General features: G+C 34.1%; 1 protein-coding gene across 4 annotated transcripts in view; it reads right to left on the bottom strand.

Moving 5' to 3' along the window:
- Window positions 1-18,540, bottom strand: part of elmo1 (engulfment and cell motility 1 (ced-12 homolog, C. elegans)) — a 181,304-nt gene extending 162,764 nt beyond the window's left edge. For all 4 annotated transcript variants that reach the window (XM_056479829.1, XM_056479827.1, XM_056479828.1 and 1 more), the window contains exon 1: window positions 18,455-18,540. The gene's annotated coding sequence lies outside the window, so the exon portion shown is untranslated. The remainder of the gene's footprint in view (window positions 1-18,454) is intronic.
- Window positions 18,541-19,362: the final 822 nt, after the last annotated feature.

The raw sequence follows: 19,362 nt of genomic DNA on the forward strand, positions 1-19,362 counted from the left end.
AATGAATGAATAAAGTGTGTGAATGAGAATGTACGGGTGTTTCCCAGTACTGGGATGCAGCTGGAAGGGCATTCACTGAGTAAAACATGTGCTGGATAAGTTGGCGGTTCATTCCGCTGTGGCGACCCCAGATTAATAAAGCCGAAAAGAAAATGAATGAATGAAAATTAAATGACATTAAAAATTCAAATTAAACATTTATTTAAAACAAAATTAAATACAAAAATTTAAATATTCAAATCAAATAAAAAATAACAAAATACATTACATTAATAAATAAATAAATTAATAAATAAAAAAATAATTATAATTACAATTTAGTATATTAAAATAATACAGGCATGAGATATCAACCTCTGTCAACGAAACAATTTTTTAAAATTTGCGTAATCAATGACCTTGTGATTAAATGCTAATAGTAATAAACAACTGCTGTCAAAAACATAATAAAATTAATGTAACTGTAAAAGGCAACAGTAATAAAATATCAAAATTCATTTAATTAATTAAAAATAAATAAATAAGCACTGCATGAAATCAATGCCCAAAAGCCTGTCAAACGGCCTAAATTCAATTAAGGTATTATAGTTTAGTTAAAAAAGAAAAAAAATAGAAATGTAATTAATTTACATTCAAAATGTATTGTTTTAATTGTATTGTTTATAAATGGTTCAAAATTAAATTAATTAATTCAAAAGTGAACAGAGTGAAAAGAGACAGATTTCTGCAACACACACCAGTAGCAGGCCTGTAGGAGCTCAGACTGTGTGATGGTGTCTACAGCAGGTGGTCAGCAGACAGACACACACACACACACACACACACACACACACACACACACACACACACACACACACACACACACACACACACACACACACACACACACGCACACACACACGCACACACACACGCACACACACACGCACACACACACGCACACACACACGCACACACACACGCACACACACACACACACACACACGCACACACACACATGCACTGCCTGCCAGAGTTCGGAGACGCCTGACAGAAAAAAAAAACAAATGGACAGACAGAGAAGAGTGAAAAGCGAAAAAGAGAAGCATCTGTGAAAAAGAAAACCACCTGCAGAACATTCCTGGCTGAACAGTAGCACAGGTCAAGAGTGTTTTCAGAGGAGAAATTCCTGCACCTCTTTCATGAACTTCACATGGCCTGCCTGATTCCCTGAGTAGCTAGATTTAGGTTGTGTTTACGCTACTGCATTTTCATTTTAACACAGCATTACACAATAAAGAAGATCCTCGTCCAGATATAACTGACATGATTGAAAACTCTTGTTAGAGGCTAAAAGTAGCTATAAGATTATTGTACAGAATTCTAACCTAATATACAGTTAATAAATAAAACACAACATATAATTTCATTCATTATAAACAATTAATGTGCAATGAGTGGGAAAAAAAAGTCATGTTTTTAAAAAAGTCTTCAAATCTTCTACTCTTCTAAAAGTATAAAATACCATACACAGTAAAAAAAAAAAAGAGGGTTTCACCCAATTCATTCATGTTGTCCCAACACAAATCTATTAAGTAAGCTCAATCGTTTTCACAAAGTTAATTGGATTGAACATAAAACAATTAAGGCCCAATCCCAACTCTACATCTTAGCCCTTCCCCTTACCCCTACCCCTAGTTTTGAAAGAATAGGTGTGTCCCAAATAATAACTCCTATATAGCAGTCCCACAACATTCTGTCACTTGTTTACACTCAAATACCCTGTCAGAACAGTCTAGTGGCTGGGAATGACCTTTTTACAGTGTCTGCTTTGATTGTATTGTTGTTTTTGGTGTGTTTACATAGATGAATTTGGCCACGGTGTAAATACACAGTATAGTTAAGAGTTTATTGCAACATTATATATACATTATATACCACGTTATGGTAACTAGGCATGGGACGATAACCGATTTCAAGGTATACCGTGGTTTGGAAAAGTCAAGGTTTTAAAACCGCCAAAACTTTCCTACAGTATGAGTATAGGATTTATTTATTTATTTAATATTTTATTTATTTTTATTTGTTTTTTTAAGACAACAGTATCTCCAGCAGAAACGAAGATGCCGTTTTAAATTGTAAAGAAGTTTGTGTTTTTGAAACAAGTGAAGACAGCAGAAGTCAAAGATTCATTTAAATTAAGCCTGACATAATATTTGGGAACAGTAAACATTTCTAAAAATTAAATATTTTGTGATCAAAGGGGAAAAAAAAAAGTTTTGTACCCAGACATTTAAAAAAAGATATATTTTAGAGCAGTAATCACAATACCGTTAAACTGTGATATTTTTATCCAAGGTTATCATACAATCAGAATCTTATATCGGCCCATGCCTAATGGTAACATAATATATGCCTTCAGTGATTTAGATAAATACCAAAAAAATAACAGCACTGGAATAACTACAGAAGTCGTGATAGTCAGTCTCATATGAAGCAAGAGATCGCAATGACATTTGATGACGTGTGCAGGTGTTGTAGCAGTGTTCCATTTCTTAGGGGTAAATTTTAAAGCCCTACCCCTTCACACTCGGTTTCAAGGGCCAAGGGGAAGGGGTAGGGGTACAAAAATAAAATTGGGATTGGGTCTAAGTATCCACAAACAATCTCAAGAATTGTGTTGTTTTGACTACTGAAATAAGTAGTTTGAATAAGCAGCAAAAATCATTTTTTGAGTGTAATATGTTTGTAGATATTTGAGAAACATGCCAAGTGATTAAATTCTGCTATGAAAATGTGCGTTTCGTGTCGGAATGTCTGTGTTTGTTTTGGCCTACTACATTTCATTTCAGTCATGTATGCGACCGCAGCCGAAAACCCAACCTCTGGAGGACAGCAGCGGTAGCTTCCAAAATGAGATGCAGATTGCGGAGTGTCATTGCATATAGTTACAATCTAGACTCACTCCTCATGATCTCGTCAATCTAGCAACCTGCAATTGTAAGGGGTCATCAGAGGAGGGGTGTCCTGAAGTGTTTTGAACTTGAACTGTAATATCTAGTTCAACCACAGGGTGTCAAACTTACTTACTACACTTTCAATTTAACACTGCTAAAAAGAACATTATTTTGTGAATTTTGTGTAATGTGATGCGTTTACGCAGCTTAAGGTTCAAAATCTTCCACATACCGTAAATTACGGTTGCATACAGTATCTCTGCCAAGCCTTTCTGAAATGCGGCAACTTTCAAAAATGTTGTGCGCTCAAACAAGTAATCTGGTGCGTTGAGATAGGCTGAATACCTAAAGCTTTAAACAGAAATGTTACACTTCTACCACCTTATCAACTGACCAAGTTGATCGCCAGCTTGACTTGAGAAACAGGTAACAATTTGTTAACGTTTTATTTGATAAACAGACGTTTTTCTTTCACACCAAACATCCAGCTTGTCCATGACATCGCTGGGGGGCCAACAACACCAAAGCAAAAACAAATGATGAGCCTTCTGTATTTGCATATAATTTTGGGCAGTGTTTTGAAAATTTTCCCACTGGATGATGTAGATTTAGGGAGTGTGAACGAGGCATTTTAGGAACCGGGCTTTGAGACTTTAGTATTTGAGACATTATATATGCACAAATAGCTTGTAGTTATTGTAGTAACATTCCAAAGACAAAAGAAAACATGAAATAGCATCATATGACCCCTTTCAATGAAAACGCACTAGTGTAAACACAGCCTTAGGCCCTGCATAGGGTTTATACGGGCAGCTTCAATGCAGATCTTCCTTCACAAGCCCTAGATTTTCATCAGTACTGCTGCAAATTCAGAGTCACAACCGAATGCACTTCATCACAAGCTCCAGTGCATTCAGACAACAGTCATGTTTATCACTCAACTTAAACTCTAGACGTCCTACAATCCAGAAAACTGTCCTGTGAAGCATTAAAAGGGTTGTTCATAGTTCTATTCATGCATAGGGGCGGCACTAGACCACCACCAGCAGATTTACAGTTGCATCCAGGTTACCCAAAAGCCTGAACGCTGTCATACAAAGGAAGATGTGGGAAACATACAATGGTGAATTTAGAGGATTTGTTGTTTGTTAGATCTTGTTTGGTGAAAATGTTCAAAGGATTTGTTATGTTTGTTAAAATGCAAGCTTTAAATGGCAAGCGTCTAGTTGTTGATGATGGCCCAGTAAATTAACGAAAATGGAATCAATACTGACGAGGTCTGTTTCTGTCAAAAATAAAATAAATGAATGAATTAATTAATTAAATTAAATTAAATGAATGGATGAAAAAATAATAAGTAAATGAATAAAATGAATGAATGAATGAATAAATAAAATGAATCCATAATGAATTAAATTAAAAAATAAATAAATCAATTAATTAATAAATAAAATAAAATGGAATGAATAAATGAATATATACATAAATAAATAAAATAAATGATTGAATGAATAAATAAAATAATGAATGAAATAAATTTATAAAATAAATGAACATTTAAACAAATAAAATAATAAACAAATAAAATAAAGTAATGAAGAAATAATTAAAATTAACGAATGAACAAACAAAATAAAAAAAATAAATGAATAAAATTAATGAATGAATAAATCAAATAAAATAGAATTAATGAATAAATAAATTAAATGAACAAAATGAATGAATAAATAAAATTAATGAATAAAACAAATAAACAATAAAAATAAATGAATGAATGAATAAATAAAAAATAAATGAATGAATGAATCAAATAAAATAGAATTGAATGAATGAATGAATGAATGAATGAATGAATGAAAAAATAAATGAATGAATAAATAAAAATGAATGAATAAATAAATAAAATGAAAAAAATAACAATAAACAGATAAAATAAAAATTCATGAATAAATACATAAAACAGAATAAATAAATCAAATAAAAAATTAAAATAAATATAAAATAACAAATAAAAAATAAAATAAATGGACAAATAAATAAAAAAAAATAATACAAATTTCATTAATATATTAAATTAAAATAAAATAAATTCAAATTAATTGAATTAAAGACAATGGGTCTGTCGGCAATGATGCAGTGATTAATGCTCAACAGGTGCAAAGAACTAAGCCTGCATAACATGTCAGATAAATAGCAGAAAAATCCAAGCCTTTTACTTTAATGAATTACACTTAATTAAACAGTGATTTGTAGTTATTTTAACAATTATATTAAAAACACCCCACAAAGTGACTGACAATCCAGAAAGTGCACCAATAAAAGGTTTTTCTATCAATCAGTGAAGCACTTGACCTCAGCAAATCTGACTATGCTTAAACTGTAGAATACTTGTCACTTTCTACAGAAAGAGACTGCTTAAAAATCTAAAGAGCAGCTTCATTTGTTTACTCGGAGACACCTGCTGTTTACTGCTCCACATTCACAATCACACCGTAAAAACCCCTCATCATCCCTGATACCAGATCCAACAGTCTCCTACATCTTCATTCACAAAGCTTTTAAAGTCAAAACCAGGCGCCGATGACAAATTCAGTCTCTGAAACTCAACCCTGACACGGTCACAAACAACACAGGCCATTGCCACACGAAAGGCAAATCTTTATGATGAATCAGCCGTCTTTAAATGAAACAGTGTGAAGGATGAAAGCGTAACGTATACGGTTTATCTGACAGGCTCATATAGCGCATGTCTGACACACCCAACAAAAACATCTCGACTGGGGCTTGATGCAATTACTCGTAATGACAATCATCAACAGGAAGAACGCCAAAATGGGGGAGCCGTGTTTTCCTCTTTATGCAAACAAACATCCTTTGAATGGCATGAGACGCAGTTAGACCTCGAAAACTGAGAGAAATCAAGACACAGAGAAAACTAGAGACGCAATGGTGCACTGCTTCTAACATCTAGACTTTCACTTCCTCTGTCTCTTGTATATACAGTTGAAGTCTGAATTAATAGCCAGCCTGTATATTTTTCCCTGATTTCAATTTAATCCAAAGAAGATTTCTAATAATCATATTTTTAATAACTCTAATAGTTCTAATAACTGATTTCTTTTATCTTTGCCATGATGACAGTATATAATATTTTATTAGATATTTTAAAGGTGTTCAGCTTAAAGTGACATTTAAAGTAAATCATTGTATAATGATGGTTTGTTCTGTAGTTGGGATACAAAGATTTTAGATTTTGGTTGTACGATTCTGAAGAATAATCAGTTTCATGGTTATCACGATTATTATGCATTCATTAATTTCAACACACTACTAGTTTAGTAAATCACATGAAAACTCCTTATATTTGATAGTGTTATTAATTGCTGCTAAGTTACTAAGTAATGCTGCATATAATAATAATAATAGAGCATTTCCATCCAAATGTCAACCTTGTCATGAAAAAAAAATTACGTTTTTACCAAAATAGAGAAACCGTTTCTACATTTTTTGTGTAAGGAAGTATTTTACAGTACTTTAAAAATACTCGAAAATGTGTCTGGTAAATTAAATATAATAGATTGAAAACATCGACAAAGTCACACAAGTGGAAATTTCACATCTGTCACATCCATAACGACACTTTTTCATAAATGCAAAAAATGTTAAATAAAATAAAATCAATCATTTTTGAATTACGGATATATTTCCTCAAGATAAAGTCCTGGCAAAGTGGATCAAGATGTAGGCCATTAGTGCTCAACTTTAAAAGCGCATGACCCACGTGGAGAGGATCAAAGCTGGATTTGTGTTGATCTCTACACGCTCAAACACTGTTAATACTGGCATCCCAGACTTGCTCTCTTCCTCTTTTAATGGAGTTAGACTTGGCCAAGTGACGATAACTCCATTGGGATGCAGTTTGATATGCTCGCCAGAGGGATAGAGACAGAGCCGCCACATGTGTGTTTTACTGCAAGGGCACAGCTGGAGCAATCCCGAGCATACAGCTGCATTGACCTGAGGCTCAACAAAGACTATCTGTGCCTGCACTCAGAGACACGGACTGTGCCAAATCGGTACCAGCAGGGCCAGTTCAACCAAATGTTAGTACATACAAGAGACGCTGCAGGATCACTGGCTTCACTAGAGCACAGGTGCGAGAAAAAGCTTCAAAACCCGCCTAGTGTGGCTGGCAGAGACAAGAGGAAAGACCCCAACCCTCACAGAGGACATCCAGACAAAAAGTAAAAGTAAAACACACACAAGAGACTGAACCCATTTTAATAGACTGTAGAAGAATGTGAAGCTTTCTAATGACCTGGTTTTACTCTCACATTGATATTCATCATCTGAAAGCAAGGAAGCAAGCAAAACTGTTTCAACCCTCCCAAAAAACTATAGTATGATAGCGTCGCTGATTATTTTTACACTTGTTATGCGACTTTAACACCTTCAATTTCAACTGTCTGCATCTATAATTAATGTTTCGCCAGAAGCAATAATTACATGCACTGCAACATTTTCCACTTAAGCAGGAAATTGATCTCTCAAGGCGATGCCGGGAGGTTGGAGTTGATACCCATCAGATGGTGCAATAAAGATCAGGAAAAATAATCCTGCTATAAAGAATAAGATCTTTTAAATTTGTACTTTAATAACTTTTGTTTAAATTAAACCCATATAATTATAGTACCCTGACTTTTCCTAAACAAATTTATATTTAATTATAACATTGTTATTTTAAGTATTTAGCATTTGAGTATTTAAGGCTTTTTTATACTTCTGCGTCGAGTGATCGCAGAGACCCACGAGTAGCCTTGCATTTATACTTCTGAGTGCTGTTTGTGTTGCTCTGCAATAACACTTTCGAAACACTAGCTGGCAGTGAGGTTTTTAATATTCCTGTGTCGAGTTTCTTCCCTGGTGTTTTGTTTTTTCTGAATGCTACAAGTGCATCCAGAAAGTATTCATATAGCATTTCACTTTTTCCACATTTTTTTTATGCTACAGCCTTATTCCAATATGGATTAAATCCATTTATTTTCTCAAAATTCTACACACAATACCTCATAAAGACAATGTGAAAAATCGTTTTTGAAATGGTTGCAAATTGCTGAAAAATAACATGTACTTAAGTATTCACAGCCTCTGCCATGAAGCTCTAAATTGAGCTCAGGTATACATTCTGTTTCCACTCATCATTCTTGAGATGTTTCAGCAACTTAATTGGAGTTCACCTGTGGTAAATTCAGTTGATTGGACACGATTTGAAAAGGCATACACCTGTCTATATAAGGTCCCAGGGTTGACAACAGGGTTGTCAAAGCACAAACCAAGCATGAAGACAAAGGAATTGTCTGTAGGCCTCCGAGACAGGATTGTCTTGAGGCACAAGGCTGGGGAAGGTTACAGAAACATTTCTGCTGCTCTAAAAGTACCAATGAGCACAGTGGCCTCCATCTACCGTGAGTGGAAGATGTTTGGAACCACCAGGGCTCTTCCTAGAGCTGGCCAGCCATCTAAGCTGAGTGATCAGGGGTGAAGGGCCTTAGTCAGGGAGGTGATCAATAACCTGATGGTCACTCTGTTTGAGCTCCAGCGTTCTTCTATGGAGAGAGGAGAACCTTACAGAAGGACAACCATCTGTGCAGCAATCCACCAATCAGGCCTGTATGGTAGAGTGGCCAGGCGGAAGCCAGTCCCCGCCTGGAATTTGCCAAAAGGCATCTGAAGGACTCTCAGACCATAAGAAACTACATTCCCTGTCCTTGAGTGGCCCAGCCAGAGCCCAGACCAAAATCCTATTGAACGTCTCTGGAAGAGATCTGAAAATGGCTGTACACCCATCACCCATGCAACCTGATCTTGCTGAAGCTTGAGAGGTACTGCAAAGAGGAATAGGAAAAAATTCCAAAAGACAGGTGTGCCAAGCTTATGGCATCATATTCAAAGAGACTTGGGGCTGTAATTGCTGCCAAAGGTGCATTAACAAAGTATTGAGCAAAAGGCTATGAATACTTGTGTTCATGTGATTTTTCAGGTTTTTTATTTTTTTTAAATTTGCAACAATTAAAAAAAAAAATTGTTTTTCACATTATCATTATGGGGTATTGTGTGTAGAATTTTGAGGAAATAAATGAATATAATCCATTTTGGAATAAGGCTGTAAGATAAAAAAAAATGTGGAAAAGGTGAAGAGCTATGAATATTTTTCAGATGTACTGTAGCTAAAACTCGCTTATTCAGAGGCAGGAACCGGTGGACGTGCAACAACTTTAATCATAAGGTAAACACAAAACAAGTTTCCATCTTGAGCTCTTTCACTGGACTCGACACTTGTAAACACTCGTTCTATTGGGTTCGTGACTCAGCACCACGCACTATTGTCACTGCTTCCAAGCCAACCAATCACAGAGTTTGCTCTATGCGTCGTTGCGATGTGTAGTTAAATTTTTTGAGAGGTGCCATGGCGAGGGGTTTGCGACTGAGCATATGCGTGCACTTGACTCAGAAGTATAAATCAAACTTTACTCAAATTGACCACATACCTTTCAGCGTTCGCTACTTTTTTCGTTCTTTTAAATATGCGTGCTTTAGCTACTTAGCAAATTTTGCAACAAAAACATAACTTTACTTTAGACATGTCTTTCAAAAACAATATTTTCACTGGAAAACCTCTCCTGTTTGCCAGACAAAGTGAGCTTCACACCTTCGGGGGTGGTCTAGCAACACACGTACACAATTACAAGACCAGATTACAATAAAAGATTGTATTTTAGTAATTAATTCTAAAATCTCAACAGAAGCTTCGAATGTAATTATTGCATGACAAAAAAATCAGTACATTCTTATTATATGAATAGTCAGAATGATTGCTATGGCCATTCTAGTAGTTTCCAGCAACAGGTATTAGCAGGCATGAAATTCAGAAACGGGAAAGCATTTAACAGGATAAAATTTTGCATTTACATTTTTTCAAATCGCAAGTTTTTGAAAATTACATCATTATCTTTCCATATGAACACCTATATGTTTTATTAGCTTTCACTGATCTGTGTGAACATTGACAGAGTTGTCATCTATACAAAATCCCCATGAAAAAAGGCAAACGAAGGACGACACGGTGGCTCAGTAGTTAGCACTGTCTCCTCACAGCAAGGAAGTCACTGGTTCGAGTCCTGGCTGGCATTTCTGTGTGGAGTTTGCATGTTCTCCCCATGTTTGCGTGGGTTTCCTCCAGGTGCTTTGGTTTCCCCCACAGTCCAAAGACATGCAGTATAGGTGAATTGAATAAACTAAATTGGCTGTAGTGTATGTGTGTGCATGTGAGAGTGTATGGGTGTTTTCCCAGTACTGGGTTGCAGTTGGAAGGGCATCCGTTGTGTAAAACATATGCTGGATAATTTGGCAGTTCATTACGCTGTGGCGAACCCTGATGAATAAAGGGACTAAGCTGAAGGAAAATTAATCAATGAAAGGCAACTGAAACATTAACATTTTAGTAGCGAGTTATGTCTTCTAAATGTAATCATAGGATCCTGACCCTGACTCACTTTTATTATACAAAATCCACCAAATTTAATCAAACTTGGTGCATAATTTTAATAAAATGAGGCTGCAGAATCCAATCTGGCAAAATAACAAAAGCATTTCAAGTAGTATTTATTGTTTTAATAGGTTTTAGCATAAAAACCTCTGATATTAATGTCTTTTTCAAATAAATGTTGGGTAAGTGTGCTACTTTCTCAATTTATTTGACAATACCAGAGATGCAGTGGAAGAAGAGATATATACCACCAATAAATAAGACAAAGCCACAATTTTGTTGACAAGGAAGATAAGAAAAACAGGGACAAGCACATCAGACAAGGAACAGTTAAGAATCCCCCCATGAGTAGCCAAGTTTAGATGTGAGATAAGGGGGCAGGGTGGTGAGAAAGATATAAAACGAGGGGGGGGGGCACGAAACAGACAGAATCACTTGCAGTCAAGAGCTCATCATAAATTGGCAAGGTTGCACTCGAGAGGTGAGAGACTGAGAATCTGCTGAAAGTAATTTATATATACATGTGGCACATGTTCAGAATTTCAATGAGCCGCACACACAGTGACTCCGTAAACTTCTGACTCTCTTAAAAAAACTCATCTGATCCCCGTTACTGCGTGCACTGCACACAGACACAGCAATAAACCCCCTTGACTCAAAGCAGAAGAAGCAGCATTTCTTACATGACTGCAGATGCTTTCTCCACGCTTAGCATGATGAAAATATTTGAAAGAGAAGAAAAGAGACTGAATGAATTGCACATATTTACCAAATGACATTTTAATTTAGAAAATTATGGTAAATCAGATAATTTCAAAGATACATGAGATGCACTGACATATCGGATGAAAAAAGGTTGCATTTTTAAATCAATTTAAAACCATCGGTATGACCCTTTTTTATTATTTAACTTTGCACATCCTAAAAAAATTTTAAGCAGGTTATCAATAAAATGAAACAGAATAATAAACAAATAAAAATTGTATAAACAAATACTAACCAAAACATACTTTTTTGGACGCAGCAATAGTTATTATACCCAAATGCATTTGTTTTTTTTTTACTATATCACTGTTTACTCATTTTAGCCACTTGATAATAATGCAACAAGAATATATATTTTTACATAAATAAAACTAAAACAATTAAAACAAAAAAGAAACAAATAATAAAACAAAAAAATATATAAACAATTTTAAAAAATTAAATAACAAAAAAAAAATTTCAATAAAACAAAAAAAACAATTATAAAAATAATAAATACAAAAAACAAATAATAAAACAAAACAAAAACAATTACAAAAAAGCTATTAAAACTAAATTAAATAAACAAATAATTAAACAAAAAACAAAAACAATTATAAAAAATAATTAACAAAAAACAAAAAAATTAAATAACAAAAACAAACAAATAAACAAACAAAAACAACTATAAAAATAATTAAAACAAAAAACTAAAAATTAAAAACGATAACAAACAATTATAAAAAAACACAAAAATTAAACAAACAAACAAAATACAAAAACAATTATAAAAAAATAATTAACAAAAAACTTAAGTAAAACAAAAACAAACAAATAATAACAAAACAAACAAAAACAATTACAAAATACAAACAATTTAATAACAAAAAACAAATAATGAAACAAAAACAAACGAAATCAATTATAAAAAATAATTAAAACAAAAAACAAAATACAAACAAATAATAAAACAAAAAATAAACAAAAATCCACTATAAAAATAAAACACAAAACTAAAAATTATTTTAAAAAATTATTAAAACAAAAAAATTTTATAAAACAAAAAACTAACAAAAACAATAACAAAAAAAATAATTAAAATAAAAAATAAATAAATAAAATAAATAAATTGTTTAAAAAAGAAAATCAAACCAAAAGTAAAAATAATTAAATAAAATGTGCAATCTGAATCTGGTAAAACCCATACTCCACTAACTGTGGGTTTTATTTACAACTTTATTTTACAGCATACTGCAGCTTTTGATATATACTGGATCATAGTCCTCATTTTAGGCATTGTTGGTTCAAATCCAATTGCCACATTTTTCTCCATCAGTCAATGTCATCATTTCTCTCACATTTTCTACACCAGAAATAACATCACATCTACACCCAACTCAGGGCATCATGTCTACAACCATAAACAAGCATTTGACATTAATCTTGTGATGTGACTCAATGATTTCTGACCTAGAAAACACTCCGCATGCCCCTAAAATGCACTGGACATCCTTACATCTCAAAACCAACAGCGCATACATGTGATCATAAGGAGCAATGGGTCAAGACGCTGAGCTCATATTTGCCTCAAGACACAAAAATGACTCAACGAGATAAGAATAAAAGAAACAGACTGTCACTGCAACAAAACACATCCACATCTGGACTCCACAAGACCAGCATGCAGCAGAAATACTCTCAACTACAAAGTCAAGGAAATATATGCATGAAAAAAAAAAAGATGATAGCTTGTTGTTTTTTTTGAATGAAAAGAGAGGAACCATTTCCTTCCCAGAGGGCACGGAAGTCTCTAATACTGGCAGATGTCACTTCTTCCTCAATTCTTACACACAAAAGATCTTTCAATATACCACAATTTATAAATGAGGTTTATAACACAAAGCTGTTGAATGCTTGCTTCTGATTGGTTGATTAATGGCAATGGGAACTACATGGCTAAAGTAGAACCAGGCAGGTCATAAACACATTACAGTTCCGTATACTGAATGATTTTAGTTATTTGACAGCCTACAACTTGGCTTTGCACGCTAAATTATTTTAGCATCAACATCGCAATGTGTGCATATGCAATAGTCACATTGCAGGAAATGCAAGAGGTGGGAATGTTGAGGTGGGATTATGGTTTACCAGCACCACGGTTCAAAATGCATGTGATTTGTGGACATATTGAAGAGTATAACCATAACAAAGTCACAAAGGGCTGCGTGATATTGGAAAAACATGACGTGTATATATACATCTATACATATATACATCGCGATATGAATACAGTTTCACCAGATAGCTTGACCAGGTATATTTGGAAGGAATGTATTCACTGATTTGGGATCATTCTGGATGTAAATCATGCATAAAATGTAACAACAATTTAAAAGCATAGGTAAATTCAATAAAGCCCTTTTCACAAACTTTCTGAATGACATGCCTACTTTACAACATCCAATCAGCTCACAATATAAAAAAAAACAAGCCACACCCACTGTTTTCTCATTTAGTATTCTAAAAACTGCTTCACAATACAGAAAAAAAAAAGCAGTCGCAGCTTCCAGTTCATGCGGGCTTTAAACTAAACAGTCACATCATCGGTGATGTAAGCATGTTCAGGTTCAGAGTAAAAAAAAATGCAGTTTGAGCATGGGCCAGCAGGGGAGAGGCGAGAGATTTATGTAGCAGAGTCTAACCATAAAGTTTGTCATTTCTATGTGTTTCAAGAGAGTTTAACGTAGGGCTGCGCGATATTGGAAAAACAGCTCATCCAAAGCTTTATATATATATAGTAGAGATGCATCCCATATCGCATATGTACTTAAGCACTGTCCTATGCTAATTTGTAGTATAAATAGTAAATAAATAGATGAATAGAAGTGTGGAATGTTGAACACCTCATGCATTCAGTAATCGCAGTTTTGCTCATGTAGAGGAAGGGGAGAAGCTTTTGGCACTGAAGTTGGATTACTTTATTTATTTTGGATTTTGAGAGCAAAATTCTCATACGTAAGAAACTATTCCACCTATGGATGGTGAATGTGGTTGTAGTCATGACAGGGACTACTACATAGTTTGGTCAATTATTTGACTAAGACAACCGTTTAATGTCGACTGGGAAAAAGTTTGAATTTCCGTTAGTAAAAAAACAAAGCATTTAAAAAAAAAAAAAAAAAAAAAAATATCATTTCAGTGATATCATCAACTCCACAAAAAAAACAGGAATCTTTATAACTATGAGTCAAATAAAATACTCATAGTTAGTGCATTAGTAACAGTCAGAAATGATCTTCAGAAGTTAATCTCTATGCTAGATGAAATGAAATGACATGCTACTTTGATTTGCTGGGAGATTAACATAGGTATAATTTTGGCACAAAAATGTATATTTAAGGTTACAAAAGCAACGAACGTTCAATGCATGATGATTTTAGTTCTATAATGTGATACAATACTCATTTCACCTCAGTACTTTGACCAGGGCACACAACTGCGTAACAACTATGAAATATATAAATAGCTACTATGCTGAATGATTCATTGTTTTAATCTGTTTTTCCCATGTTTGTGTATTGCTGTCATCTGCTATTTTTTTCATGCTTTCTTTGCAACTGTCAATTTTTTATGAGTCATCGTAACTGCCATACAGAATGTCTTTCATATATTTACATTTGACAGCCTTCAGCAAGACGACGGAGTGTTTTTTAAAGAAATAAATACAATCAACAATTGATTCTGAGCACTAATCTCAAACTAAAAAAAAAATCTAAAAACGTACATCTAAAAGATGTAGGACACTTTGTTCCTTCAGTGGAGCATTAAAGAAGATTTTAATAGCTATTGTTGTTTTGAGAGTCAAATAAACATAGCAAGGCAAAACAAAATGAGTACACATGACTCCTGACAATCTATTAAGTTCTCAAGAAGCTAAATGAAAACTGAACATTATTAACGTTAACCCACAGCTTCTGCAAATGGTCCTGATAATTTTAACAATCACAACATTCTGGACGGTGATCTTCTTGATGCATCTGCATACCATCATAGGCATTAATTTTGCTTGCCTGCATGTGTTTTTTCTCATAATAGGAACGTTTAGCCAAAAATTTAATTTCTGTCATCGTTTTCTTACCCTCGACTTGTTCCAAACCAGTTTGATATCATTTCTTCTGTTGAACACAAAAGAAGATATTTTGAAGTATGTTGGAAACCTGTAAGCAATCATCCACAGTATTAGTTTTTCTTACTATGGAAGACAATAGTTAGAGGCTTAGGAAGAAACTTAAACAGGTTTTGAACAGGAATGAGAAAATTATAGCAGAACCATCCTTTTAAAAGTACCAGTAACCACTGACTTGCATTTTATAAATCCCCATGTACAACATGTACATCATCTACTTGCGAGAAAAAAAAATGTCACCTACATCTTGAGTTGCCAGAGGGTGAGCAAATTAACATCAATTTTTAATTTGTGCCTAAACTACTTCTTTAAGCAAGTTACCAGCATGGTTTCATTAAGTAAAAAAAAAAAAAAAAAAACAATTAGCATAACATATTCTATTAACAATAAAATTAATTGATTGCCAACAAGGAATATTTCAGCAAAAACTGTCATCGTTTGTCAGGATTCACATTGGTTCGTACACAAAATGAGATATTAATAATCAAAAGACTGACAGATTGCTAAAAAACATTAACAGGCAAAACAAAATGAGCACACATGACTCCTGACAATCTATTAAGCTCTCATGAAGCAAAATCATAACAGAACATTATTAACTTTAACCTACAGCTTCTGCAAATGGTCCTGATAATATTAACAATCACAACATTCTGGACGGTGAAGAAAGTTTAGCCTAAAATTAAACTTCTGTCATTGTTTCCTCACCCTTAACTTGTTGCAAACCAGTTTGAGTTTCTTTCTTCCGTTGAACACAAGAGAAAATATTTTGAAATATGTTGGAAACCTGTAACCAATCATACATAGTTTTTGTCTTTCTTACTACAGAGGTCAATAGTTACAGGTTTCCAACATTCTTCGAAATATCTTTCAACAGAAGAAAGAAACCAAAACAAGAATGTGAAAATAATAGCAGAATTTTCATTACCAAACCTACATCTTGGGTTACCAGAGAGTGAGCAAATTAACATCAATTTCTCAATTCTGGCTGAACTACCTCTTTAAGCAAGATACCAGCATGGTTTCATAGAGTTTCAAAAAGAAAAAAAACATAATTAGTATAACATACCCTAATAATAAAAATTAACCGAATATCAACTCTAATTTCATCATTGAAAGGCACAGTTCAAACAAAACTCTCATTGTTTGTTAGTCGAGACTCACGTCGATTCGTACACAAAATGATTAAGGTAAAGTTGGTTTTATACTCGCACATTCAGACCTTCTCCTTATTAATTTTATTTCAGAAAAGTATTATTTGCAAATTCTAAATAGGGAAATCATATTATCAGCCACTGACTAAAGTACAAGATTGTTCACAGTCAATTAAATAGTGTTAATGTTGTTTTGAAGTCATAGTTAAATGTGATTTTAGACCGAATGTTTAAATTAGCGTAATAACAATATAGGGACCGTTAAAATGAATGAATTTGCGGGGGAATGAAGGACCGGCGGGGTTACATTCGCACAATCGGTCTGTGCCAACTTGTGACATGCTCCTATATTGTTTCCAATAGTAGCTACTTTGAATATAATGACTGAAATCACATGTAAATATAACTTAAAAACAACGTTAGCACTTTTTACTTGTTGTAAACTAAACTGAACAATGTTGTACTTTGATAGTCGTTGGCTGCAAATATGGTTTCACCATTAGGAATTTGCAAAGAATACTTTTCTGAAATTATATAATTAAGGAGAACGTCAGAATATAAAACCAACTCTACCTCAGTTTAATAACATCTTCAGTCACCATACACTATTAATGCAGGGGGGTTACTGAGGTAAAGTTGGTTTCATACTCGCACATTCATTCAGTTACGACTTGTGACACGCTCCCTACATTGTTTAACATGGTACTTTGAATATAATGAATGAAACCACATGTAAATATGACTTAAAAACAACATCAGCACTATTTAATTGACCGTGAACAATGTTGTACTTTGATAGTCATTAGCTGCTAATATGGTTTCATTATTAGGAATTGGCAAAGAATACTTTTCTAAAATTATATTATTAAGGAGAACGTCCAAATGTCAGAACATAAAAGCAACTCTACCTCAATTTAACAACATCTTCAGTCACCATACACTATCAATGCAGGGGTGTTACTGAGATAAAGTTGGTTTTATATTTGCACATTCGTTCAGTGACAACTTGTGCTCCCTATATAGTTTAACATGGGACTCTGAATATTCAGTCAGGAAATAACACACAGGTATGACTTTAAAACAACATCAGCACTATGTATTTGACTGTGAATGTTGTTGTACTATCATAGTCATTCACTGCTAATGTTATTTCACTTTTCTGAACTTATATTATTAATATTATTAAGGAGAACGTCAGAATGTCTGAATATAAAACCAACTTTACCTCAATTAAATAACAGCTTTAGTCACCATACACTATCAATGCAGGATGGTGGACTACAAAGTAAAACGATGACTGAAATATCTTGTGTTCAAATGAAAAAAAATCTGTGTTTGGTTCGACACGAGAGCGAAAATTACATTAACACCACATGAGAAATAATAATAACAGAGCTGAATGAACTTTCCCTTTAAATTAACGCATTTCACAAACACGTCGCGTACAAAACAAAGCCAAATAAACTATACAAGAATTGTCTATGGGGATCTTCCTTAAGAGCTAAATGAGTCTCAAACTACATAAAAGACAACTGACAAAAGACAATAGAGAAGTCATTGTGCTGAACTCTCCAATGCACCATCCACAGTATAACAGCATCGATGAAACTACTGATGTCTGTGCCACTATTTTGACCTCCTGTAAGTTTGTAATCGGCTGTGGAATAAAAACACGCCAGTCATTCATGTAGGGATCTCTGTCAAACTCTCCGCCCGCTGCAATCTGTCTGTCCGCGCTCAATAGAGGGTCTATTCATGACTGTCTTACAACTGCACACTACAACGCTTTAAAAAACTTCAACCAGCAGGAACGAAACAGCCCTAAGTGTGTGGCCTGTGACCGAACCATCATCAGGCGAAAGGTAGACGCGAAATAAAACGCACAAACCTGAAGCGGCGAGGCGACTTTTCCTCCTTCCAGGGATTGATGTTTGGGAGTTTGTTGCAGTCGCGCGCTCCCTCCCTTTCTCTAGCGCACTAGATAGATAGCGCTGATGTTGTTTTCACTTCCTCTTTCCTCCTCCTCCAGGATGCTCATTGGTGCAGCGGCTTCGGGTGTCCACCAATTACGGCCAAGTAAATCATTGTCTTCAATAGACTGATAAAAGCGCATCAGGGTGTTTTCTCAGGAAAATAAAGCATGCAAAATGCGATTGAATATTTATTTTTAATAAATAAAATATGATTAAATTGAATTCAAATGATGTAAATAAACACATTCATATAAAACAAACAACCCAAAACCAATAAACATGCTTTGAAATAAAATATTAAATAAATAGTAATAAATAAATGCATATTATGTCAATGTCAATTTTATTTATATAGCACTGTTGGCGAATTATCATGTTTGTAAACATTCAGGATGCGCGTGCAGCGAGGTTGCAGAAAAAAAAAACGGGAGCGCTAGCATTTACAGTGAGGTAATGACATCCGATGCGGTACAGAGTTTGTTGTTGTCTTAGAAATAAGTTATATTGATTACAATATTATATATACTATTTACTAAATGCTTTTAGCGTATTATAACAGCATGTCACCCACTGATAAGCACAGTTATTCTGCAAAATTAACGTTAAAGTGGGCGGCGTTCGTCTGACAGGTCCATTTGCGATAGCACCCTCCCAATGGATATTGGATAAGACAAAATGGCCAAGCATCCAGCCCGAAATATACAACTATCTCATTGAAACTCCAAGTGATTTTACAAGAGAGTTAAAGTGCTACAAGTCTACAATTTTGTTCTGTGTGGTCATGTGCAAGAAATAATGTTCCATACCAGATTCAAAACTTTGT

This window comes from Danio aesculapii, chromosome 19 (assembly GCF_903798145.1).
Source record: "Danio aesculapii chromosome 19, fDanAes4.1, whole genome shotgun sequence".
Lineage (NCBI taxonomy): Eukaryota > Metazoa > Chordata > Actinopteri > Cypriniformes > Danionidae > Danio > Danio aesculapii.